Genomic DNA, 27322 nt, shown 5'->3' with positions numbered 1-27322 from the left:
TGCCATGGACAAAATCGCAGCCACTTTGCCGTGAGCAGCACATATTTGAGCGCAAACGGCGAGTCGGCCAGCAAGCAGGCGCGCAAGCAACGTCCAAGCAATTAGCCAATTATGGTTGACTTGACCTTAAACTTGACTGAGTGACAGTTGGTCGCGTGTATACGATGTACACCGAATTTTTTCGCCTTACCACTTTGTCAAACGGTTGTTTTTATGGCGTTTCGATCAGCTTTGTGTTTTGTATTTTTATGCAAATACTTTTGTTTATTTTTGGTTAAATATTCGTAATTATAGTTCGTCAAATAAGCATTGTTATTGCTAAAAGACATCTATGGTCTTTGTCAGCTATTTTATTGTTATGGTAATTCAATAGCGCCATTCAAAAGTTTGTTGATCTTCATTCATTTGTCTTGTTGGCGGTGATTTTCCAAGATTTGTTCGCGTTATTATTTAAAAATGTGATTAAAATGATATCAAATGATTTACGTAAAACTATTTTGAAATAAATTTTTGTGAGTTAATTAATAAATTTATTTATGGCGAAATGTACGAGAGAAAGTTTCTCGAAGAGTTAATGTGTGACTTTCGTGCTTCTGAGTCAATGACTGGGCATAATTTGGTGAATAAAAAATATCTCTTATACTATGACTTCGACATAAGCACACTAGCCAGATGGTTAACCATACGGTGTCTGCTGTTGATAAATAGAGGAAACAACATTAATTTCGTTCAGTTTTTCTTAAACGAACTTGATTTTGATCCGTCAGTTTGTGTGAGAGATAAATGCTTTGGTGCTCCGATCTGAAAAGTTTCTTCGAAGATTGTACCGTTACCTTGGATAATGATCTGTACTCAGCCCAACAAGCTGATAATTTCTATATACTATATAGATACTACACATATTTATACAAGTATATTATAGGATCTCCAACTTTTGTTTCTGGCTGTTAAAAGCTTCCTGGCAAACTTAATATCTTTGCTTTGCTGATGGTGCTTATGTTAAGGGTATAAAAATGCAAGAAGTAAAGCGTTGTTTCGTTTGATTATTGATCCAAATGAATACTGCTTTAAAAAAGTATAGTATAGTATACAGTACCTATAGTAAAACTATGAAAATCTTTAATGGAAGCAAAGATTAAACTAAATCGCTCCTTTCAAAGGTGAAACTAATGTGGCGTGGACTTTGATAGAAATGGCATCAAAGACGCTTTAAAACAATATACATAATGTAGAAGGAACACACATTGCTATATGTCACAGCACAAGCAATTAACGATCATCGACGAGTCACGAAATTAATTGGCCAACTCGAAGTCCCGTTCAACTTTTCAAACCTCAATTCAGACTATTTGTGGAAAGATTGCAATATCATTATCTTAAATCATTAACAGTAGGTATTTTGAAAAGTTGGATGAATAAAGAATTATGATTGAATGATGTGAATGCGATTAATATGAAAATATTTTAAAAAATATTTTATTTTGGTACAATTGTACCAAAATATCGTCATTTGAATCATCCCATACTTATCACTTTAGAGATAAATGATTTTCCAAATAAGGTTCAAAACTAAGCTATACTACGAAACAGGCAGCCGACAGTTTTGACATATTACTCCAAATGGTAAGTAATTTCCAAAATTTCTCTTTAATAATGGCTATCAGTTTTTATATCCTTCCATATGCATATCTATGAGAGAAAGACCAACTCAATCCAATCGTTTGTATTACAATCATAACTCGTTTTTATTCGCCTTCTACCAGATTTTATATATTTTTTTCCATACCGATTTCAACGATTTCGTGAAACATTTAATGGAGTTGAGATTTGTATGCAAACGTTATCTTTATCGTCACACTAAATTACTTTTGCAAAGCAAACATTAACATGGGCAAAATTTAAATTTGAATAGCAAACTGAACTCGATAAAATGCGATGAAAATACTTGTACCGAATTTGCATTCGGGTTCTATGAACTCTAAATTGTGGTCTGCTTTCATTTTTGGGGCAATTTGTTTTGTTTTTTTCTATGTAAATTATCATAGAGAATGTTGCGGGGAAGCCTATTTATTTGGAAGGGAGTATTAAAACCAAATAAACTTGTTATTCCCGCTCTTCGACATTAAAAGAAAAATGTATAAAAAGCTTTTAAAACTGAAATAGCTTATCAAGAGTATATATCTTTCGAAGGAGTCTTAAGAGTTTGGTGCTAGTCAGAAATATCGAATTTTCTTAGATTATAATATTTTAGATGCGACGACTAACAGAAGGTCTCAAGACCGAAGCATATCTTGTAGATCAGAGGCGATCTAGTGACTGATGCCCAGAGCGTACTGAAATTATGGAGGGAACTCAGGGAAATGCATCGGCTTCTTTGTAGAATATACAACCCGACGATTAAAATTTAAGTGTGTTCCTCCACATAAAGGGGAAAATCAACAACCGACCAAATACTCACCATGCGTAAATTCTTGGAAAAGAGCTGTTCAGTACCAAGCGACATTTCAGACAAGGAGACTTCGTCGTATGACTTCTTCAATCTATTGCTGGAGAAAATAATACGACCTGCAGTGCTAAATAGAGAAGGTACAATCTCCCATAAAAGTATACTAAACAAATGGGTCTGGGAGTGAACGAGGGCAAGAGAAATATTTTCTGTCATCAAACAAAAAATCGTCGCACTCGCGACTTGGCTCCCACTTCACTGTTGACAGTCATAATTTCGAAGTCGGAGATAATTTTGTTTAATTTTGTTAATGCAGAATAACTCTTGCTCACAGGTGCTACTCCTCTCTCGACGAACCGAGATCAAACTCTACAAGTTTCTTGTTATTCTTGTCCTGTTATAAGGTGCGGAGGAATGGACACTGACATCAACTGATGAGCCGGCCTTAGGAGTATTTGAGAGAAAGGCTTTGCGGAACGGCGCTTACCGCGGTCTATGGAGCCATGAGCTGTAGGGAATATACGGGGACATTGACATTATTCAGCAAGTCAAGAGACAGCGACTACGCTGGCTAGGACATGTCGTCCGGATGGAAGAGAACACTCCAGCTTTGAAGGTTTTCGATTCAGTATCCGCCGGTGAAAGCAGAGGCAACAGAAGACTTCCACTCCGTTGGAGAGATCAGATGGAGAAGAACCTGGCTACGGGCGACTTGCGCGCTGTTGTTAACTCGGCTATAACAGCGTAAGCAACAGTACAACAACTTTACAACAGTAAAGAAAAAGAAGCAGCAAGTCAGTGAACCTCTTATTTCATTGATAGCTTTAATCATTACCATATTACCAACAAAAGTCAAGAGAAAGCAAATTATTTCATCGCTTGCTATTGAAAACGCTCCCCAACACAAGGCAAATATTTTTATGGATCTACTAATTAAAATCGAACACATTAAGAGAATTTTCATTGCTGAATAAAAATGTTGCCAATTTAGCTTTTGAAATATGACAAACCCGTAGATTGCTGCCACCTTAAAGTGTCGTTAATTACCCAAGAGCTTTTCTTTTAACAAACAACAAAATAAAATAAGGCGCAATGAAATGCGAGAAAAGCAAAATGGAAGAGCGACCAACATTTGTTTGGGGTGAAAATATTTTCTTGTAAAAATCTGCGCTAAATGACAATCAATTAATTAACGGTAATCAAATGTAATGCGTCTATCGGCAATTGCATTAATGCAGTGATGCCATTTAAGTGAATTGAAGTGAATTGTAAGTGCAACAGATTAACGTTAAATGTCTTTACAGGTGCATGTGTGTGTGTGTGTGGTATAATAGGCAATTGTGTGTATGTATTGTAGCAGCTTGCTTTAATGAACGGAGAAGCAGTTTCATTACTGTTATTGTATTATTGGAAATCTGTATTTAATGAGTTTGAGCCAAATGTGTGCGCTCGAGAGGCAGCTTTAAGAAAGTGTTCAGAGAAAACATATGTTTACACATATATAAGTAATTATAGACAAGTAATTGTACACAAAATGAGTATATGTGTATAAAGGGTGTTCTTTTTAGAGCTATATATTTTTTAAAATCAATTACTTATATAAAAATATTGCTTTAAAAATTTGATTTGCTCTTTGAACGGAATCGCAAGTATAGGCCGCTGAGAATACATTGTGAGTAAAAAGTGCTCCGAAATTGTAAATAAAACACAAAATATTTAATTATTCATCAATATTTTTTGTCGCCTTCAAAGTAATCCCCACCATTTGCAAAACATTTACGCCAACGATTTCTCTATTTCTCCAAAGACTTTTCTTAAGAACTGTTTGCCATGACCTTCAGCTCCTTCAGCGAATTTTGTTTTATCTCAGGTTCTACAGAGCGGCTTTCTCAGTTTGGGGAACAAGAAAAAAACCACACGCAGCCAAATCAGGTGAATCTGATGGTTGATCGATGGTATTCATTGCATTTTAAGATTTACATTCGGTCACAATCGTACTCGGAATCTAGTCGGAACAAGAACACGTTTCATACCCAAAATATCCACCAAAATCATTCGAACGGAGTCGCGAAAGATGCTGAGCTCTCCTTCGATCTTTCTAATATCTACATGACGATTTTTCATCATCATATCCTTCACTTTTTGGAATATTTTCATCAGTTGAAGAGGTCGAAAGTCGTCCAGAAGGAGGCATGTCTCCAACGATCTCTCAACCGTCTTTGAGGGCTTTGTACTACTCTTAGAATTGTGTTTTTTGATAAAACTACAATGGAAGTTTCTTCAGCGAGTTTTTGCTTTGCGAAATGGAAATTTACGTCTTCCTTAAACCGAAAATGTGTCTCATGGCTGACGTGTACGAAGGTCTCTGTAAACTTTTTGCACAGTTCTCGGTTTTTTTAAATATTTCCGCAATTTCAAAAGTTTATTCTGGTATAAATCTTTTTACTGTAATTCTACAAAGTGTACTCAACATTAATGTCAAACGTATGCTTTCAATTTGACAGTTGGTTTGACAGCTATTCCTCTAGGAAATTTATAATTTCAAATATAAATATATAACTCTAAAATATCACCTTATTTATTCAACAAAGTAATTCTTAAACGCTATAAACATAAATAAATTATGTCATTTGTAAAAATATATGCATACATGTACATTAATAAACGCGTAAATCACACTGTCAACACGTCTAACCCCATCGCAGCGCAGTAATGCTGCGCGTAGCTAATAATAGAAACTAGTCATTGTAAGCAGCAGCTGATTACCAGGGTCAAAAGTGTGACATTACAGCAAGTGCGGCGCAGTACAAAAAATTACAATAACAATGCAGAAGCACGACTACTGACATGGCCACAATTGGCACGAACAAGGCAAACAATTTATTGCAGTTTAACTTCTTATAAGAAGCAGCAAGTCCCCCCTCATTTTGATACTGTGAATTCCAGAGATTCTTTACGGTCACTCTCTGTAGGGCAGCATACTTCCCTGTGCGTGTAGACGGCATATAATGCTTGGTATTTAGCACATACATATTTACATGTGTGCAAGAGTTTGCTGGGAAAATTTGTTGCTCCCAATGATTGAGAATTGAAGAATAATAATAGTATAATGCCATGCACATAAGTGGAGGAAGTACTCGCCAACAGTTAATTGGTTCGTTAAGCACGAAAGGCAGCGGAATAATGAGTGAATTAATAAATGTAAATGGTGAAGCGAAAAAAATTTAAACAAATGCTTAAGAAGTTGCCGTGGAGGAGACTTTTATGAGGTGTTATTAAAAAAAAAGTATTTTAAAGTAATTATAATTGCAGAAATAATGCTTGTAAATGCAAATATGCTGGGCGAAAAGATGCATAGTTAGGGAAATTAAAAAAATATATATTATTTAAAAATGAAATAAAATAAAATAAACAAGAAAAACATTAACTTCGGTTGCACCAAAAAAAGTTTCCGTACAAGAAATTGATTTTCATTTTGATCGCTCAGTCTGTATGTCAACTAAATGCTTTAGTGGTCCGATGTGAACAAGTTTTTCGGAGATTATATCGCTAGCTTAGGCAATACCATCTGTAAAATTTTGTGAAGCTATCAGCCCATATAAAAAAGTTTTTCATACATCAAGTAGAGTTTCATAGATCGGTTTGTATAGCAGCTATATGCTATAGTAGTCTGATCTCAATAATTTCTTGGTAGATTATATAGTCGCTTTAGACAATAGTTCATGCCACATTTTGTGAAGATATATTTGACAAATAACCAATTTTCCATACAAAGATTCGATTTTGATCGTTCAGTTTGTATGACAGCTATATGCCATAGTGATCCGATCTGAAATTTTCTTTACAATATCATAGCGTTGTCTTAGATAAATAGTTCTACTCAAATTTCATGAATATATCTCATCAAATAGAAAAGTTTTCCATATAAGAACTTGATTTTGAACATTCATTTTGTATGACAGATACATATATGCTATAGTGGTTAGATATCGAAGGTTCCAAAAAAAAAAATAGCTGGTCCTTAGAAATTATTTCAGATCTACAAGTATATCTCGAAAACTGTGGGACTACACACATATATTCAATATGATCAGCGTGTTCAGGGTATGGTAAATAAAAAATTATTATACTCTGAGCAACATGTGGCTAGTGTATAACAAATTGTTATACATACATACATACATACATACAAATAAATATTTACTTATGACTAGTTTGCACTACTTGATGACGATTGTGTGCAAATGTTTGACAAGCTAACAGGCTCAGAGCTGCATTTGCGCGAAGTACTCCCATTTGTAAGTGTGTATGTATGTGTGTTTGTGTCAAGAATTGCAGAATCATTCATTATTTGCGCTCCAACTGTTATTGATGAATTAATTTAGTGCTTATCAGCGAATAACGGTGCTTTCGCTGAGCGTGCTTTTGTGCCGGCACAAGTGTATTTATTTTAAAATAAGCAGCAACTTTATCTACATATCTATCTGTGTCAATGTACTTGTGTAAATACAAATAAAAGTATAACTGAGAATATCACATGCAACGGCAATATATAGAAATGATGATAAACAAACATATGTATATATGTATAAAAATTATGTAAAAAGCAAGTGAATCAGCATTGCAGACTTAAGAATGAGCTCTCGTTTGCTAGAGGTGGACATAATTAATGAAGTTTTTTGCTAATTATTTTTTGAAAACCATTTTTTTCGAATATTGCTAAATGATATTGTCGGAGTCGGTTTCAAACATAATTTTTCAATCCTGTATATTATGAATCAAAATTTTATTTTACGAGAGCCGTCCGTTAAGTATTCAAACTACAAAAATACGGAAGTATGCTTTTAGCTCGGTATTCTTGACCCAGTGATGTTCCAACTTCTTTAACCTGACTGAAAAATAAGTTTTTAGAAGCAAATAGGTTCATAACCGACTTAAAGAAGGGGTTAGGGATTCGTGGTAAAAAAATGGCTTTTTTAGGAATATATTTCTTAAATTCGCATTGAGTAATTTTATTACCCTAGATTGTCAAAAGTTTAGTCTATAATTTAGAAAAAGTCCCAATAAAATTACTGAGTTCATATTTAAGAAATAAATTCGCCAAAAAAGTATATTTTTTTAACTTAAAACCCTAACCCCCCCCTTTAATTTTTGTCTGCGAGTGACTTTTTTAGATCCAAATCTGAAGAATGTGGTGGCAGAGACAGCATTTCGACTTATTTGGCTGCAGCGGTGGAAAAGCATTTTTATAAACCGTGCACGTCAGCTTTCCGGCATAATTTAACTTTGAAAATGATTTTCACTTTGAGTTTCTCAAATTCTATATTACTGCCGAACCAAATTTTTATTTTAATTGAATTTGTATCGTATGTATACAATGTGAAGTGCAATTTATAAAAGTCTCAACTAACGTTGCCAAATTGGAGTTAAAATTTGAAATCCAAATAGCAAATATTTTGAATTCAGTTTCAAGACTTTGGCTATTAAGTAATAGCTTTCGAAGTCTTCAACATTTTCATGCCTTTGATTATAATGGTATAAAAACTCCTTAATGGTTTTGTGATGGATGAGAGCGAGAAAGGAATAGTACTTGGTCGGAAATTAGACCAGATCATTTGTCGTACTTTCTTTGCAATTTACAAATCGCAAAAACATGATTTTATAAGCCAACTTTGGCGGCGATAATTGAAAAATAAAAGTAAACTGAATAAGCAGCTTATATGATATGTCTAAATAGGTAGATCTGAACTCAAACAGGAGGTTAAACAAGCAAAGATGGAAAGAAAGATTAGGAAAGGGATAGAGATAGATAAAGGGATAAATAAATGGAGGGAAAGAGAGATGTTGATACATCAAACAGCTTTGCGGTTAAAAAGAGCACAACTCGAGTAAGGCCGTTAATATTGCCTTTCATACCTCATTGTGCGATTTATGAGTAGGTTGCCTTTTATATTTTCTTCTCCACCAAAAAACGGAATTAAATCGCTAAAAATTTCGAAAAGGTCATCTAAAATCAGTTGTTGTTCCTGAAACTATTGATGCTGTGCATCAGATTGTCAGGTGACCTAACGTGAGATTGAGACAACTACAGGCATTAGTGGAACTAACATACATTCAATATTACATGAACATTTGACAGCAAAAAAAATTTGTTCTCGTTGATCCCACAGAATTTTTCAATCGATTGAGAAAAAGGCTCGTGTTGATCGGTCGAGGGAAATGTTAACAAAATACGATAGCGGTGCTTCGAAACACGTCAATGAAATTGTGAAAGTTGATGAATCATGGATTTACGCGTATGAGCCCGAAGATAAACATCAGTCGACTGCGTGGGTGTTTCAAGATGAACCAACTCCAACAAAAATTGTCTGAGGACGAAGCACTTACAAGCAGATGGTTGTCTGTATTTTTGGAAAAACCGTATATGTCACAACCATACCACTGGAACAATGCAGAACAGTAAATTCTGAGCGGAAACACAACCATTTGTTTGTCAGTTGCCTTGCAAGCACTCTTCACCACGACAATACTTCAAATTTCGCATATCGACTGAAACAACTCCATTTTTGAGCACAGAAAACGTCGATTTGATGAGTCATACTCCGTATAGCTCTGACTTGGCACCGAATGACTTCTTTTGATTCACGTTCGAAAAAATTAACTAAGAGGTCAACGTTTTATCGACACCTGAAGAGGTGATATTCACAACGCATGTTTTGGAGATACCTCAAACCACCAAACGTATGATATCATACCATAAACCGATAAGATCGTATGATATCACACTGACAGACTTTTTCCTGTGGGGCTATTTAAACTCTACAGTTTATGCGGACAATCCAGCTTCCATTCAGGCCCTGGAGCAAAACATTGCACCAGTTACCAGTCGAAATGTTCGAACGAGTCATTGTCAAGATTGGGCTCAACGGATGGACCATCTGAGACATAGCCGCGGCCAATATTTGTAACAGATCATCTTCAAAAAAATAAATGCCAAAGAATGTTCTTTCGAATGATAATAAACCTCGAAATAGATCACCCTTTATTTACGATTTTCATTTCAACGTTAAAACATTTTACATTACGAACTCAAGTACATACCATGCAGAGGTATTTGCATAGGCTATATGAGGAGAAGTGACTCAAATCTAAATTCGGGGGGCTGCTTGAACAGCTGTCGAACGAGTGAGCCGCAATTGGACTAATTTGAACTCGACTTAACTTCTTAAGTGGCACGGAAACGGGTTTCACTTTGCTCTCAGCAATAATTCAATTGCCAACATTTGACTACAATAACAACAATAACTTGCGAATTTAGAAATTGTGCGCATATCCAAATTGTCGTGTATATACATATGTATGTATGTACGGGTGTGTATTTGTATGTGTGTGCGTATATTTGGTTTGCGATTTCAAGAAATGCCCATTTTATTCGCAATTAGCAGTTCTGCTTCTTCCCATTCGGCTTGCGTTTATTTAAGTTTAACGAATTTTTGACTGTGCTCTTTATTGCTTTGGGGGTTTTCGCTATTTACTTTATTATCTTTCCTAGAGAATTTTAGCTTTTTTTTGCTAATTCGTACTTAAAAACGCGTTGTGTTTTCGCTTTTAACTTTTTTGTAAATTTTTTATGGCGAAAATTTGGGTTGTTTGCTTTTGCCGTCATTTCGCGTGACATTTTTTTCATACACTTTGTGGTTATTTACTTGGGAACTTATAAAAAATATATTTGTGTTTTGCTATTTTTTAGCTGTCAACGTCTGGAACGTAGACCAGTAGTTTGCTGAATATTTTTTTTTTTGTTCCAGTTTTTTGATTATGGTTGGAGTTGGGATAAGAGAGCTTGAAGAAATTCATATATTTGCATGAATTGTGATACATTGTTTAATCGCTCTAAATATCCAGTGACATCATCGCTTACGTTCCAGTAAATTATTTTGCCGTTGTTGTTTGTTAAGCAAACACAGCGAAATGGAGTAGCGACAAGGCATGGCTACGAATTTTCGGGTAGTATATAGTACAAGTGTTATATACATACACATATATATGCTTATGCAACCACGATATTATCTACCACAAATATTTCCGATGATAATATATTTATTTGAAATATATATCATAAAAATTTTACTTAATATTCTAAGAATTCGGTGTGCTTATGGCAGCACCACTTCAATGTAGGTATGCGAAAAGTGAGTGTTTCAAAACATGAGTATACTCATCGCTTTGCGTGTAAATATTTCTGAAATTAGTAGTTTGGTATTAGTTAATAGTGAATTGTGAAAGCCCGAAGAACCTCACAGGGTGTTATGTAAATTGTGACAAAGAAGTACCCGGGAATCGTAAACAAAGCACAAAGATTTAATTATTCATCAATATTTATTTTATCGCCTTAAAAGTAATCTCCACCAGATGTAATAACACTTATGCCAAGGATTTTTCCAGTCCTTGAAACACTTTTCATAAGCACTTTTTGGGATGGTCTTCAGCTTATTAAGTGAATTTTGTATTATCTTTTCGATTGACTGAAATCGGGTTCCACGGAGCGAAAGTTCAGTTTTGGGGAACAAGGAATCATCACACAGTGCTAAGCCTGATGAATACGTTGGTTGGTGGATGGTATTCATTGGGTTTTTGGCTTTAAATTCGTTTACAATCGTACGCTTTTTGAAAAAAAATTCAGCTTTATCGGTACGAGTCGACCAAGAACGCTTTTCATACACAAAATATCCACCAAAATCATTCGAACGGATGACTTGATCTCTCTAACACTTGCCTGACAATTTTCAAGTACCATACCCCTCACTTTTTTAATATTTTTATCAGTTGAAGAAGTAGAAGATCGTCCAGAACGAGTCATGTCTTCAACGATCTCTTGACCGTTTCTGAAGGCTTTGTACCACTCATAGGCTTGTGTTTTGATAAAACTGAATCACCGTAAGCCTTCCTCAATATTCGCAACGATTTCGCACACCAAATTTGGTTAGAAATACATTTAAGAAGCAGTAAAAAATATTATGTTTCGATAAAAAAACCATAAAATATAATAGAATCACAAGCTTTTAGTAAGTTTCACATGGCCGTAATGGTAGGTGCTTTAGCTGAACTGAAAAAAACGTGCAAGTGTTTCTGATTGATACAAATTATCTAAAGAGGGTTGGCGACGAACCACGTCCAGGATGGCCATCAATATCAACTGATAACCAATACGTCAATAAAATAAGGTAATTGATGCTTGAGAATCGAAGGTTAATATTCAGAGATCTACCTGACATTTTTAGAATATCGGAAGGATCGGTGAAAACCAATTTGAAAGAGCATTTCGGCCTAAGAAAAGTGAGAGCACAAAAAATAGGGTAGCGTTAATGTCTGTGAAACAATGCTTTCCGACTACCAGGATGTCATACAACATACTTTTACTGGGGATGAATCTTGGAACTATGCTTACGATCCGGAAACAAACGACCAATCGGCCAAATATCGTGGGAAAGATGAGCCAAAACATTATTGACATTAAACGTGAGTCGCTAGGCGCAATGAAGGCAATTGCGGAAACGGACTTTAAGAACTTTTTTTAAGATTGGAAAGCTTTTTGGTTAAACAGATGTCTCATTTCCGTTAAAAACCTTTGAAAATCATGAACTATGTGCAAATTATATAATGGCACATAACTTTTTGTCACGTAGCCGTAAACTAATCATACGTACGGGTATTTGCAAATATATGTATAAATAATTAAACTTGAGTATTTATAAAAGTATGTATTTACATAGCTTGTGGTCTAGAGAAATACTTTTTATACACATCCCTTGTTTTTTCCTAATAATCGGGCGTTTATAACATTGAAAAAGCATGTTCGTATGTATTTGATTACGAACCAACAAAAAGTATTAAAAAAAAGAAGTATTTGTTCTTCAAATTAAACTTCTAGAGAACAAAGGAATGTGATCGCGAGTGTACAAATACAAATGTACTTTGTATTAGCAAAATTTCAAGAGCATTTCTTATCAAAACTCTGCTTGGAAATGGAAAGTCATATCTTTCTGCGGTCATTCATGGTAAACTTTTAATAGTCGCGTTTGATAAAATTATTGGAAAGAAATACAAAAACATACTTAGATATTCGCTATAGTGACCATGTATTCCAAAAAACACAAATATTCACCTTTTCAAAACACAAAAACAACAAAAACTATATGAGCATAAATATAAACAAAATAATCAAGGTTACTAGACAAACGCTTAAGCTCTCATATCACATCAACAACTTTATCTTCGGCCACAACAGTCAACACCGCAAACGCCACCACCACAACAGCTGTTACAAAAACAAATACTGTTATAGTGTGTTGCTGATCAACAGCTTCAATAACAATGCAATCATCAACTTCCAATGAGTGTCGCGATTCGTTGGCTGATTAACCGATTGAGTCATGATTTTCGCGGTGCCTATCAACCAATTTTGAATTATATCTGCGATTCTTACGTGTGTGTTTTTGTTGTTGCTTTGTATCTAAGCAAAGCTTTGTGGGCGAGCTGCTGTCAATTGCTCAAAATAAAAAGAAAACAATTGAAATAAGTGTGTGTGAACATCACTTAAGTTTTTGCTTGCGAATGATGACGGCATCGCTTGCGTCATAAATTCATTAGAAGGTTCGATGTGTTGTCCACTCTATTAATTCCACATTTTCTTAATCTATTAGAAAATGTTATTAATAAATCGCTTGAGCATTAATCGTTTACTATTTCTGGTTCGTTCGCTAATCGCATTAATTCTAATTTGGACTTTATATAGACACTTATACGTTTGCAGATATTTCATTACTGTGTGGAACACTTAAGTAGTTCATGAGTATGGGCGCCATAAAGCTTAGTTTCGCACATTGATTGCATTTTTTTTATTGTAACCGTTGTTTTATTTCCAGGTGGAAAGTTTTCTTAACCATTGATATTGAAAAGGTTTGTTAGCAGTCAAGTTATGTTATATTGGAATTGAAGGCATTTTAGAAGCCGACAAGATTTATAACTACTAGTTATACTATATATCGAATTTTCGGATATTATCGACTAAGATCACTTTTCTGATTCTGATAAGCACGTGGGGATTATTTTTCAAAATATTCGATTTCTTAAGAACTGTTATTTCAAAAACAAAGTATAATATCCAATATAGATAATATTTTTACTTTCACTTTATTGCTCTTTACTTTAAAACTCACAGATTCCAATTGATGTTTTCTTACTACAGAATTGGAAGTCTAACTCTCTCTCTTTCTTACTAAGCTCTCTCTTTTTCTCTCTGACTTTTTTCATAGTCTTATGTTTATACTTAATTGTATTATTTTACTTTTTAAGAAAACTGCCTTATGATACTTTTTTCTACGGTTATGGTATCATACCCGACATTCTTAATGAACTTGGGCTAAATTGGCAATACAACTGAAAAAGCAGATCCCTGAGGATTTAGACACAACGTTTTCATTGCCAGGTAGAGAAAATTAGACAAGACCAATGGTTCTATGATCGACAGTTCTAACGATGAAATCTACATTTTGCCGAAGAATCAAAAGGTGAAATAGGAGCACGAGTGCACTTCATTGTAGTAATCTATACATAGAAGGTAACTTCAAACTAAACTTCAGTATTTCAGGCCGAAATTGCGAGCATAACAGAGAGCGCCAAAGGGCTTCTTTTCCAAGAAGTCCATAAACCTTCTAGTGCATAGTCAAACGGCAATTAAGGCTATCCATGGCGTCAATACTAAGTCTCACTGCGTTAGATTATGCAAGCAGATATTTAATATAATATCAGTAGGTATTTTGGTTTCTAACAGACGTAAGAATGAACGAAATTAAAAAGCAGATGAGTTAGCTCGCTGGAAATACAATTGCTCAAGCTGTAACAGACCAAGCAGCTCCTTCAAGAGCTTTATGAAGAACACTTCAAATCTTTGAACCCTAACCATAATGGTTATACCACAAAGCTACTTTTGGATAGTGTTGATCTTGGAAAGGCCCAAAAGCTTCACACTTCAAAAAACCTTTGGGCAAAAGGGAATTAAGTAATATTGTCGCGGTCGTCACAACCAACCCACCTTCATATAATTGAAAAAATGGATTAGGCGGAAGTGGTTTAAGCTTCTTCCGGATCGGAAAGGACTTCTCCGTGTCGTTCGATTTCAAACGAGGTTTCAGGCAAGGCGACTCCCTATTGTGCGACTTCTTAAGTCAACTACTGGCGAAAATAATTCGATCAGCAGAGCTGAATAGAGAAGGTATAATCATCTATAAGAGTGTACTGCTGCTGGCGAACGTCGATATATTGATGTCATTGGCCTCAGCATCCGTGTCATTAGTTCTGCTTTCTCCACAAAGTATAAGGAAACGAAGCAAATGGATCTGAGTGTGAACGAGGACAAGACGAAATATCTCCTGTCATCAAACAAACATTCGTCGCATTCGCGACATGGCTTTCACGCCACTGTTGACAGTCATAATTTCGAAGTCGTAGATAATGTTGTCTATCTTGGAACCAGCATCAACACCAACAACAAGGTCAGCCTCGAAATCCAAAAATCAAAAGACTATAGCTGTGAGAATATTCGACACAGTATTCGCCGAGGGAAGCATAGAAATAGAAAGACATCCACTTCGTTTGAAAAACCAGGCGAAGAAGGACCTGGCTACACTTTTAATCCCCAAATGGCGCTAAACAGTGAAAATGAAGGACGACACGGCTACAAATGTCTACGCTAATAATGAAGAAGGAGAACAGCAGTGATGATACACTCGATAACTTCATAAGATATTATCGATCGATAACTCAGTAGAAGCTTATACTTTTTTGTGTACGTCATGCAGCTTCACAAGGTAAATTCTACGATTCTTTAATCAGTGAACCTTAATTTAAGATAAGCCGTTATTATTAATTTAATTTTTCAACAGTAGAATACTTCACTGACTGAACTGTCTTTAAAACTGGCTTATTTACACCGATCTGCTCTGATCCAAATTTTTTTTTTATAAATTAATCACGTACAACTTAATTCCGGTAAATGAGAAACCAGAAACATTTAATAAAACATCCCAAGCGATGAGCAAGTTAAATGACCAAAGCGCCGCCTAAACGGAGTAAAACATTAACAAAACCGCTAGCTGAAATGAGGAAAAGTAATGGCCTAGAAATTACAAAAAATCGCAGTTAGAAACGTTTAAGTAAATGCGAAGACTAACACAGTTACTTAGAAAGCAACAACAATTTTTGCGACTCACTTAAATACCCAAGAATGTGCCACATGCCACATGCCACACCATGACGAACGACTTAGTGTTGACTGTGAAACTGACAACTTGCAGCATTGTTCAGCTAGCCGGTGGCTTACTCGTGCTAACCGGCTAGATAAGCGGCTAGTTGGCGACGCTTGGCAAATGGGAGCAAAGCAATTGACTTTGATGCGCTGAAACGTTGTGGCAGATGCGCGACTGGCGGCTCATCGCATTCAGCCAACGTTGGAAGAAAAAAAGCCATCAGGCTTAGGAGAAACAGGTTGACGCGCGTGCATTTTGATAGATTGCCAACACCAACCAGTTAGTGGACGGACAAGCCGCCGACTTAGCGCTGGTGACAGGGCATACAAGTATGCCGCTGCGAATACTGATGAGACGGAATAAATAAAAATCTCGAAATGGTGCGCAAGTGCCACTGTTGCTCTTAGCTACGCTTGAGATGAGTGAGGAAGCTTTCTTTTTTGCTGGACAAGTAGATGGTTTTGCCACTGCGTTTGCGCACGCGTGCCAGCGTTTACATATGTGAAATGTGAAATTTGCGGTTAAGCAAATACAGCAATACAACAACAGTAGCGGAGGGAAGCTCGGCGCAGGAAAGCGGGAAATGCGCGTTGTCCAGCTTGGACCAAATGAAAGGCAACGGGGCAAAGTGTGCGCACTTGTTGACACAGAGAGTTAAGTGAGAGGCAAAGGCGACAGGGTTGAAGATGGCAGCTAAGGTGGAGAGCTGACGGAAGCGCTGAACTGCGATAGCCTCATACTTAAGCATATACATATGTATGTATGTATATAAGCCAGTAAAGTAAGGTATTACAAGCTCGATCTCATATAGTTGTCTAAACATGTTGTAAGAACGTGCGGCTCGCACATGTTGGCGCGCATGCGCAGAGCAAGTTAATTGCTGAGCTGATATGATGCGCAAGCTTTTACCACATTGCTGACAATTTCCACAACTCACTGGCGATTGCTGAAAAGGAGGAAAATCAATGCTGTAAGTTGCTGCAACGCATGCGTGGCTTCGTCATGAGAGAAGTGTGCGCGTGTGCGTGAGTATGGAAGAAGCCACCGGCTGTCGTTGCATGCGTGGGTAATTAAAGCAGCAAAAGACGGATTAAAACCGTAAAAGGCGTTGACCGATTAAAGTTTTTATTCTGAATTTAATTAATATTAATTGTCAAGCAGCAGAGTTGCAGAAAAACGGTACTGCATTAATATGTTTTATTGATAATTAAACAACTTAATTGCGGTATTTGTTGTTCGTTTTTTATTCTCCAATTAAGGCTGAGTATGGATGAAGCAGAGACGGTAAGAATACTAAAGGTATTATAAGAAGATTATGAGACTTAACGGATAACTGTAGTTGATAAGAATGGTGTGTTAAGTAAAGAGAATTCATTCAGAAATTCAATCTCGGTTGTTAAACCGCTAAAAAGGAAGTGAGTGCAGCTACAAGTATAGTAATGTTAATTGATAAGAAAATTCCACTCCAGAGAACAGTTAATACTTAAATAATTCACCTAAAAATCAATATATTATGAATCAATATACCGTCCATGTGAAGTGGTTTAAGCATCTTACTTCAGATTGTATACATAAATTGCTCTGCAGGCTACTTTATGCTAACGATAGCAGCCCTCGACTCACAAAACATTAGAGAGCGGCCTAACGAGCACACTATATAAGCTGTTGAAAGAGATTGGCAGCACTTGTAGAGCAACTTTGAGCTAACATCTCACTCTGAAGCTTGCGATTCTTTCATTGATAAATACAGGTTTATTTCCTTATGGATTCAACTTACGGTCAACGGCCTACTGAGCGTACCATTCGCAACAACATCACCCATCTTCAGACCCAGCATTCATTATTGGATAATATTCGACTGAATAGACCACGTACAGCACTCATTGAAAAAAAAACCGGCCGAGAGATTGTACACGAAGACCGCCGGGAGTCGATTCAGCGCCGTTCGCAGCAACTCGGACTGACTTATGGAACAACTTAGCGCATCTAATGTAGAGATCTTAAATTGAAAGCGTACAAAATACTAATCCTAAGTGACATTGCTTCGTTCTATGCGCTCTCGAAAAGTTCCAAGAAGATCCGATGTTTTCGAGTCAGATTTTGTTCAGCGATGAAGCCCATTTCTGGCTCAATAGGTAAGTAAACGAGCAAAATTGCCACATTTGGGACAAAGAGAAGCGCGAAGAAATCCAAGATCTACCATTTCATTCAGAAAAATCAACGGTTTGGAGTGATCTCGGTGACATTTTTTTCCAACAGTTACCAGTCGAAATGCTCGAACAAGTCATCGAAAATTGTACTCAACGGTCTGAGATGATCAGAGACGTGACGGCGGCCAACATTTGAAAGAGACAATCTTCCAAAAATAAATGCCAAATAATAATCTTTCGAATAATAATAAACACTCTCCATTAAATTTGAAGTTTCTGTGGTTTTTCTTTAATTATTACGTTTATTTACTTTATATAAGCTACTCCTGGTCCTATCATAGTCAGAAATATGATGATCGGTAGCTGTGAATATGCAATATCTCTACGATCGACTCACTTGCGCATCTTTCGCACAATACTGTACATAGGCAGATAAGTTGAAGAGATAACACTAAATACTTTTAGCGTGGTTGTTTGTTTTTGTATAAGTACAATCGAATTTCGCCGCAAAGTGGCACATTCATGCTGTGAGTGACTGCCGCGGCAATTCATATTTTATTGACTTGCCGTGACACCTTTTCCTTCTTACATTTTCTGACATTCCGCATTTTCCGTAATTGCGTGGCTTTTCAATTTTCTGTTAACTATGCAAATTAGCAATTTACAAAAAGCATAAAAGTCTACAATAAACACTCAAAGAAATGTCGCTGCTGATGCATGTATGTGTGCAAGATATGTTGGTGTGTGTGTGTACAAGATGTGTTAGTGTGTGTGTGGAGGTGAGTAAATGAGGTGTTGGCGTGAATTTCCATTTAACGCGCTTGTTGCTGTTATTTGGGTTGTTGTTGTTGTAATACAAGATTACTTACAGAATATCTCACAAAGAGGCATTTTTAAGAGGTCACATGCTGTAGAAAGGTGACTGGTGAAAGATAAACACATTTTTGTAAATGTATGTGTATGTGTGTGCATAAATATTCATAGAATGTTTGGCGGTTCAATCCATTGTGGGAGCAGCGCGTAAATTGGAATGTGGAAATAAATATTTTTAATAAGCCTATTAGAGCTGGCGGTTGGAACTGTGAGCTGTGAGCTGTGAGCTGCCTAAAAATTCTATTTATCATAATAATACATTTAGAAAATATATATCTAAGAACTTTTTCATAAACTTATAATTAAGAATTAATAAATGTCAATAAAATCGATAGAAGACACTGCAGGAACATGAAGAGAATACTAATTGGTCACTGTCTGGCGAGAAGACTGCAGGAAATGTCTAGAACAGAGCACTAGGGAAACAATGCAGCATCTTTTCTGCACTTTGCCGCATTGGCAAGATTACGCTGTGAGCTTCTGAGGTTCCCACAGTATGATACACTGGCGGAGGTATCGATAGTGAGGCCGCAGAGTCTGTTAAAATTCACGTCAAGGGGAGGCATACTAAAGGATGACTACTCCTCTTGAACCTAGCAACTGAACCATGTTTTTATTTAAATTTATTCTTAATTTTTTTAATTAAATTAAAATCAGTAATCTGTAAAAAACCTACAACTCTTGTCTAGAGAGCTCTACTATAGCAGCTGTCATCTTGTATAATAACTGACTGTCTGAAACCCTGGTTCCCTTTTTTCAGAGTCTCTCTCGAATGCGGAGGCTTATATCTGTCAAAAACAATATTTTTTCGATTCTCAATGAGAATTTGACAAAGCCTAAACTCTGGACGAGTTATTCAAAGTACTGCTAATTTTTCTGGCGGCAAGATATACTATGGACAAACTAACATTTTACATCAAAAATATTTCATAAGCTACTTTTAGACTGCCTAAACTTAAAGAGTGGCGAAACGAACGGTCTCATAAGCTGTGGCACCAAAAAAGAAAGAGAGTGACTCATTGTATACAAAATTTGCTATCAAAAAGTTCAGCGACTTGAATGATTTATCCTACTGTTCAGAGAAAGGGAACAATGGTCACGAATAGTGAGCAGAGAAGTAGCGAATCGAAAGTGACCACTTGCAAGAGCCAATAATATTAAGATGATTTCTTCTGACATACTAAAAGGTTATTGTATAAAAAGGGAAAAATAAAGATCAATATAGTAAGCTAGTTAGTTACTTTTTCATGTCGTTAGGTCTCACTCTACAGTATTCAAATTAAAAAAAGTTATACTGAGTTATTATTTAAGGAAATTTAGTTTCACTTTATTTTCTCTCTGAATCCCAACATCCGGTTTTGAACGTTAAAAGCTGAATTCGTGCAATTTCAGATAATCAAAAAAAAAATGCTAATAATATCTCTAAATTATACGATTATATGTAGCGTATGGATCGATACATAAATAATAATTGAGAAACGGCAAAGCGGCCTCTATCTCCCTCCGAAGTATTTTTTATATCTTATCGAAAGTACAAAAGTAATTGATTATAATTTTACAGTTATTCTGCCTTCTTTTAACTGCTTTCAATTGCATTTGCAAATAAATTTTATTACAAATATACAAATTGCTAGCTTTTTTAAGCTTTTATGAAAGCTCGTTCCTTATCGAATGCCCATAAATTTGTTGCTTCATGGGCTCATAGCTAATTTTGGAACTTTGGCAAACACTAAAACTGATAGGCGCTTATCTGAGAAGGGTGTATAAATACATATGAAGTAGTATGAATTTATACTTGTAATAATGTGCATGTATGTATGTATTTATATATATATATGTGTGGTAATATATGCAACCAAATATTGCAAATTTTTATTGCAAAACTATAATCTTGAAAAAATAGCTAAAAGCAAAAGTGAGCAAACATCAGTGATTAGATCGTTGTGTGCAAACAAGCAGGAGATATGTATTGATGCTATACTATACATATATATATATATATATATATATATATATACTCGTATGTAGTTGAAAGCATTTTTGGACACAGATTACACATAATATGATTTTTAATTAGAGGTTATGTGCAAATGAAGGTTATTCATGCAAAACTGGTGTGCAGAAAATTAGCTGTGTGCTATTTTTCGGACATGGTTAAATGCCCCGTTAGGTTTTTTATTTAAAGAGAATCAGAGAGTGTAGCTTAAAAAACTTATAAACAGTATTAAAATAAGTAAAAATTATTATTATTAGTTAATAATTATAATTAATTTATTCTCTATTAAGAAACATACTATTCTGTGACATTTAAACATTTTTAGAAATATTTCTGTCCAGGATATATTTAAAACCTTAGCCAGTTGTCCAAAAAAATAATAATTGATAAACTAGATAAATGCTGTATTAAATTCAAAAGCTTCTAGAGAGAGTAAATTATTTTTTAGAGAGTTGCCACCTGTTTAAAATATTTTACGCAATTAAATTTATGAAAATCAAATTGATTACAAAACAAATGTTTGGTTAAAAAACAGAATATTTCAAGAAATATTTGTCAACACCGTTGGAAAATTTTATAAGATTTACCAGATTTTTCAATTATAATCGCACTAATAGAAGAATTGCAATAAAATTATGAGATTAAGGATACTAATATAATGCACATCAAAAGAAAAAATTTTAAAAATGTTTACAAACAAAATATTTCTTGATAGTGGAAGCCATCTGGTATACGAAAGTCTTAAACCGAAAATATTTTTGGTATGGGTAAAAATCTAATTAAGCAAAGTGTTAAAAGGAATTTCTTTTCATTCGGGGTGTTTTATTTCCCGGGTCCCAAACCTAGCGCACAACCCTGGGGAGGAATGATTTGCTTTCTCACTTTAGCTCAACTTCAAACGGATGTTTTTTTGGTTACCCACAGGATTCGTGATCTAAGACCAGAAGTCGTGAGCTGCTTGAGCCGTTTGTATAAGATTTTTTTATTGCGATTCCCAAGTGAATGTAGCTCAGAGAACTTTCCTCACACGCACGAACTTCTACATACATATAAGAAGATATGTATAATGAATTAATTATGGCATTATTGGAATTCAACGAGAGATATTGAACAAATCTTCAAGAGAAAACACTACAAATTGTTCATTGTGCGAAATCAACTATTTTGAAAAGGTATGATGGATTGTAATAAAAAATAAAATTAAAAAATGTTAAAGTCTAATAATATTTATTTATAAGTATCTCTAATACTTATTCCTTCTTCTAATGTGTTAACAGTACGATAATGTCAGCGGTTTAACTACTAATTGTTTTCTATTTACTACAAAATAGAAAAATAAACTAATTATCATTTAGTTTTTAGAATCAAAATTAGATCAAAAATCTGCAGGCAACTGAAGTATATTCAGTAATTACGGTAATATTGATTTAATGTTGGGTTTTAATTGCTTAATTGCATCATTAAACATAAAATGGTTAAATTAAATTAATTAATTTAATTTTAATTTAATAAATTTAATTAATTAATTAGTTAATTCCTGAAACGTCTACAATTGAAAATTAGTATTTAGTTGGCAACATGTGAACAACTCAATGCAACCCTGTGAGTTCACTGTAAACACGCTAAACGTATAAAATTTAGTAGACAAAGAAAAGCATTTGCTGCAAAACACTTTGTAGAAGAATATGTTTTTTCCAAACCTAATTGAGTGTTTTTCAATACTCAATTTAGAACTTAATTGTCTCAGCTAATTACGTGGCTTGTTCATGTCGTCACCTATAATGCAAAACAACGTGTGTTAAAAAAATCGAAATTGAGTTTTTTATTGCTTGCAATTCACTACTTCATATTATATGTATATATATGTATATGTAGGATAAAATTTTCAGCTTCCGTTGTCAGATTTACCCAGTATATAAACCCTTTTTTAACCAAAACTCGATTTTTGTTTCAATGAGTGCTTTCAATTATATCGTTTTTCCATCGCCTGTAAACTTATGAAAAGCATTTTTTTAGCATTTTAGGCGACGATATATTACATATGTACATAATGTGTACGACAAAATGTAACCAGCTTTTTAGTTAATCATTATTCAAATATTTATCTTATCAACCCAAACACTCTCGCCCAAAAAGTTCAATGAACGCGTTAAATGTAATTCTGCTTCGAAATGTTGTTACTCGTTTATGTTTTGTCAATATCACCTACTTTAAATGTAGTCGTGTATAATTGACTTGTGGCATGAGGCGCCTATCATTTAAATAGACAAAAATTGGATTTGTATGTTTAATGGCTACCAATTAGGTATGAGTCGGTTGGTAGGTATGTAATTAAGCGATAACAATGCAAGTTCAAAAAATTGTCTTTGTTGCAAATTAAACTAGAAACTATAACTGATATATGTATATATTTATCTATATACATACCTACATATATATTAGTATATTTTTGAATCTATAACTGAGTTATATGAGACCTGCAGCAAGTGAACTGTCAAGTCTACCTTGTATCAATTACGCTTCACTGATATTAGGCCAAGTGGATAAGCGAGTCTATTTACTAGATATAGTATGAATATACTATATGTATGTAACTGAGTTATAGGTACTTACAACCATAAATATTACTTTTAAGTTGTGGTAGATTGTGCTTAGTTGTAATATTTATTGAATGGAAGATTTTTGCTGAATATTATTTTACTTTAACTTTATCTACAGCTGATTTCGACATCGTAGTTTCTATTTATTTTTTAGTTGCTCACTTCTCTCTAATGATCTAGGCAACTTTTACTGGCTTCTTACACTGTCTAGCACCCGGCTAGGTATTGGATCAAACAGAATCCTTTGAGAGAATGATTCATATGCAATAAAGTGATATCTCCCATTTTCGAAATTTAGACTGAAAATTCAAGTATTCAAATAAAATGGACTTACGAAATTAAGCTTGTTGAAAAAAATATTATTGTGTAAGTTCTTACAATATTGCAACAAGGTTATAAGGTTATAAAAGTTGTGTTATTAGTGTTTAAAATCGCATTAGTATTATTGAAAAAAGAAAATATTATTTTTTTTTTTTTAGAAGATGAGACTTTGATCTCTTATAACAACTGTCATATTGTCGTTGTGAACAAAATATCATCGTAGTAAGAGGTAAAAATAGATTTTGTTCATAATTTTACTTTTTAGTAATTACTAATGTCATTATACAATAATGTTTTTCAATAAGCCAAATATCGAAGTTTAAATAAATATAAATATTTCTTTTTTTCATTTAAAAACAATAAAAACAATTTTAAAACTATAAAAACAAAATTTAAAAAATTTTTAAAAAACAAAATTGTAAAAAAAATAGCGAAAAACTCGATGCACTCATAGCACATAAAAGTTAAAATATTCATAAACTTATAATAAACTATACTGACAAAGCGGCTTTACAAATGGCAACCTCACAGAAATGTAAATTATTCAACATTCTCCGAAGCGACAAATCGACAAATCGAAGTACCTGCAATGATGGCCAATGTGGAAATGACATCATACGTCACTCACTGGGTTACGAGTGCCAAACGTTTGACTCATACCTAACTCCATACATACAGACATATGTGCATTTATTATGAGTATTATTTTTAGCTTTCATACGCAAAAATATTTATATAAACTTTTCAAAAAAAGTGAAAAAATTTAGCGTTTCAAATAAAATGAAAAGTGAATTGGTGGCTCATTTGCACGCTTCGCTGCAATAATTATATGTGACTAATTTTATGCACACCGTAAAGGCAGGGGGAAGGCATAGCGAATAAAGCACACAGAGCGAGCGCTAACTATTAGCGCAATTTTATATATTCCACATGATTTACAGTAAAAAATGTGTACTCAGACGTGATAAATGGCGATTTACATTTTTGCCAAGTTTTTTGTTGAAGGCAGACTTACACAATCAACGATTTGTTTGTATGTACAAAAGCCAACAGGTGTGCTTAAATAGTATAGTTGAGCAAATAATGATTGAAACAATATAGTGTTTTATTATTTTGCTTTATTACTTTGGCGAAAAATGCAGATATTTCGTATTTCATTCTTGTAAAAATGTCTAGTGTCTGCGCGCATTAGGCGTCTGTGCAGCAGCTGATCAGTGAGTTGAATGTGTGTGTGGTTTAAGCATAAAATATTGAAATATTTAAGCGACTTTGTTGTTATTGGAATATTTAAGAAAAAAAAACAATATTGTGTAAATTGTAGTATTTCTTTTCAGGCTTAATAGATAATGTTATCATATTATCTTATATCTGCCTTCTCTATACCTCTGTAATTTTTTAGAACCGTATTTAGCATTTTTAAGGCCAAAACAAAAAAATTACTAAGGCATTTTGGCTATTTCAAGAAAAAGGAAGAACTGCTGTCAATACAAGGCAAACATTTTGGATAATTTCGTGTAGTTAAAGAAAATTACGTGTAATATTTACTGCGGGCAAATAATAGTAAGATTTTGTAATTTAAATTTCACACGAAAGCGTTAGTATGACTGTCAGTGACATCTGTGCCAAATGTCACATCAAAATAATCATTAGTATACGCTTGGCTTTCTGAAGGACATAAAGTGCATTCGGCGATTTTGGCGATGAACGAAATTATTCAATAAATGAGTTCAGGACGGCCATTAACATCATTTGATGATCAACACGGCAATAAAATAAAGGAATTGGTGCTTGAGAATCTCCGATTAACAGTCAGTGATCTTACTGGCACCGTTGGAATATCGTAAGGATCAGTAAAAATCATTCTGAAAGATCATTTGAGTCTAAGAAAGGTGAAATCACGCTTGTTTCCAAAAACACTAAATTTTTTCGAAAAACAGCATCGCGTTATCGTCTGTGAAACAATGCTTTCCGACTACCTGGATGTTCTGAAAAGTATTATTAATGGCGATGAGTCTTGGAACTATGCTTAGGACCCAGAAACAGATGATCAATCAGCGGAATATCGTGGCAAAGATGAGCCAAAGCCAAAGAAACCAGGTCAAAGCAGGTCAATAATCAAGGTTATGTTGACAGTTTTCTTCGCTTATCGAGGTGTGGTGCATTTCGAATTCTTTCCGCGTGGCCAAACTGTCAACAAGGAATACTATTTAAGTGTTATGCGCCGTTTGCGCGAAGCTATTCGTAAAAAGAGGCCGGATATCGATGGTTGCTGGCGCATTATGTCTGCGCGAGACTATGAGAAAAAGGTCGTTTTGGTTATTACTTTCAAAGAGTAGGCCCCCTCACCCCTTATTGAAAGTAGAATTTTTCTGAAATTAGGATTTGTATAAGGATAAGTTATTCCCAATTTTAGTTACACTTTCGAACTCGAAATAGTGTAAATAGCGTAATTTTAGCCTTCTATACAGTTTTCCACTCAAAGGGACCAAAAATATGAAAAATTATGGATAGAGGATGGAGTAATGTGTAAAAGTTCACGCAAGTGAAGAAAGTTGTCTGAGGGCCATTCACTTGGGAGTGGCTCAAGCAGCTCACGACTTCCGGTCTTAGAGCAAGTATCCTCTGGGTGGCTAAAAAACACCCGTTTGAAGGCGAGATAAAGTGAGATGGCGAAACATGCCTTCCCAAAGTTGTGCGCTGGGTTTGGGACCCGCCACGTAAAAACCACCTTCAATAAAATGAAAAAAAACAGTCTCTCGTACACTTGGAACCTCCAATTGGCGCCAAGCAGCGAAATGGAAGATCGACTGTAGCGCGCTGTTGTAAACCGTGTAAGCGCTGTCTAAGCCAATAAAGATGAAGAAGAAGTACGATTGATCGCAAACGATGAATCCCATTGAGACAGATATTCCTCCATTATGTTACCCAAAGCTCTTAAGGTCACCAGATTGACTAAGCGTTTTGAGCCACAAATTTATTAAGGCGGCTGATACCAATGTGCGCGACTTCGCTAGATGCGCCAAAGTTGGGTCTACTCAGATATTTCAATGTCAGTCTGGCAAAATCCGGGCAATGGAGAGGGAAATAACTATATGATTCCAGCTCGCCTTCCTCCATACAGCTTTAGCAAAGAACGTTCCACATAATATTTAGCCGCATAGCGTGTGAATCTATTGAAAGTGGTCCAGTCAGAATGCCAATAATTGTGACGAGATTGAGCCAGTGGCTTATTGAGGTCATATGCGCCACTGGGATATACAGAAATTTATGATGATGCTGATCTGAGCAAGAAGTAATTTGTTTGAACAGAATAATGTACCAATTTTGGCAAATGAAAAGATTCGCAACGCTTAACGATACTGCGATATGTCCATATCCATTGGAAGCCACTCGATTTGATGCCTAAAATACCTAATTGCAATGCAAAACGCCTACTGCCTTAGCGAGAGTGACAATAAACAGTACAACACATAAGTATGGGCATATGTATGTAAGGCCGTAAATAAGCGCGCGACTTCAAGTACCCCCAAAGCTCGCGCAGAGGGTTTGCGCCATTTCGGAATGACATCATTTGTTTGTTACTGACAAAAACGGCGACATTCAAGGAGCGCGACGGGCACAGCGGGGTG

The 27322-nt window shown here is 35.1% G+C and overlaps 1 protein-coding gene across 3 annotated transcripts in view; it reads right to left on the bottom strand.

Moving 5' to 3' along the window:
- Positions 1–27322, bottom strand: part of LOC120766878 (filamin-A) — a 113496-nt gene that overhangs the window by 62896 nt on the left and 23278 nt on the right. The gene's annotated exons all lie outside the window — the stretch shown is intronic.

This window comes from Bactrocera tryoni, chromosome 1 (genome assembly GCF_016617805.1).
Source record: "Bactrocera tryoni isolate S06 chromosome 1, CSIRO_BtryS06_freeze2, whole genome shotgun sequence".
NCBI classification, from domain to species: Eukaryota; Metazoa; Arthropoda; class Insecta; order Diptera; family Tephritidae; genus Bactrocera; species Bactrocera tryoni.
The sequence above is the reverse complement of the archived record's forward strand: the minus strand, read 5'-3'. Positions and strand labels throughout refer to the sequence as shown.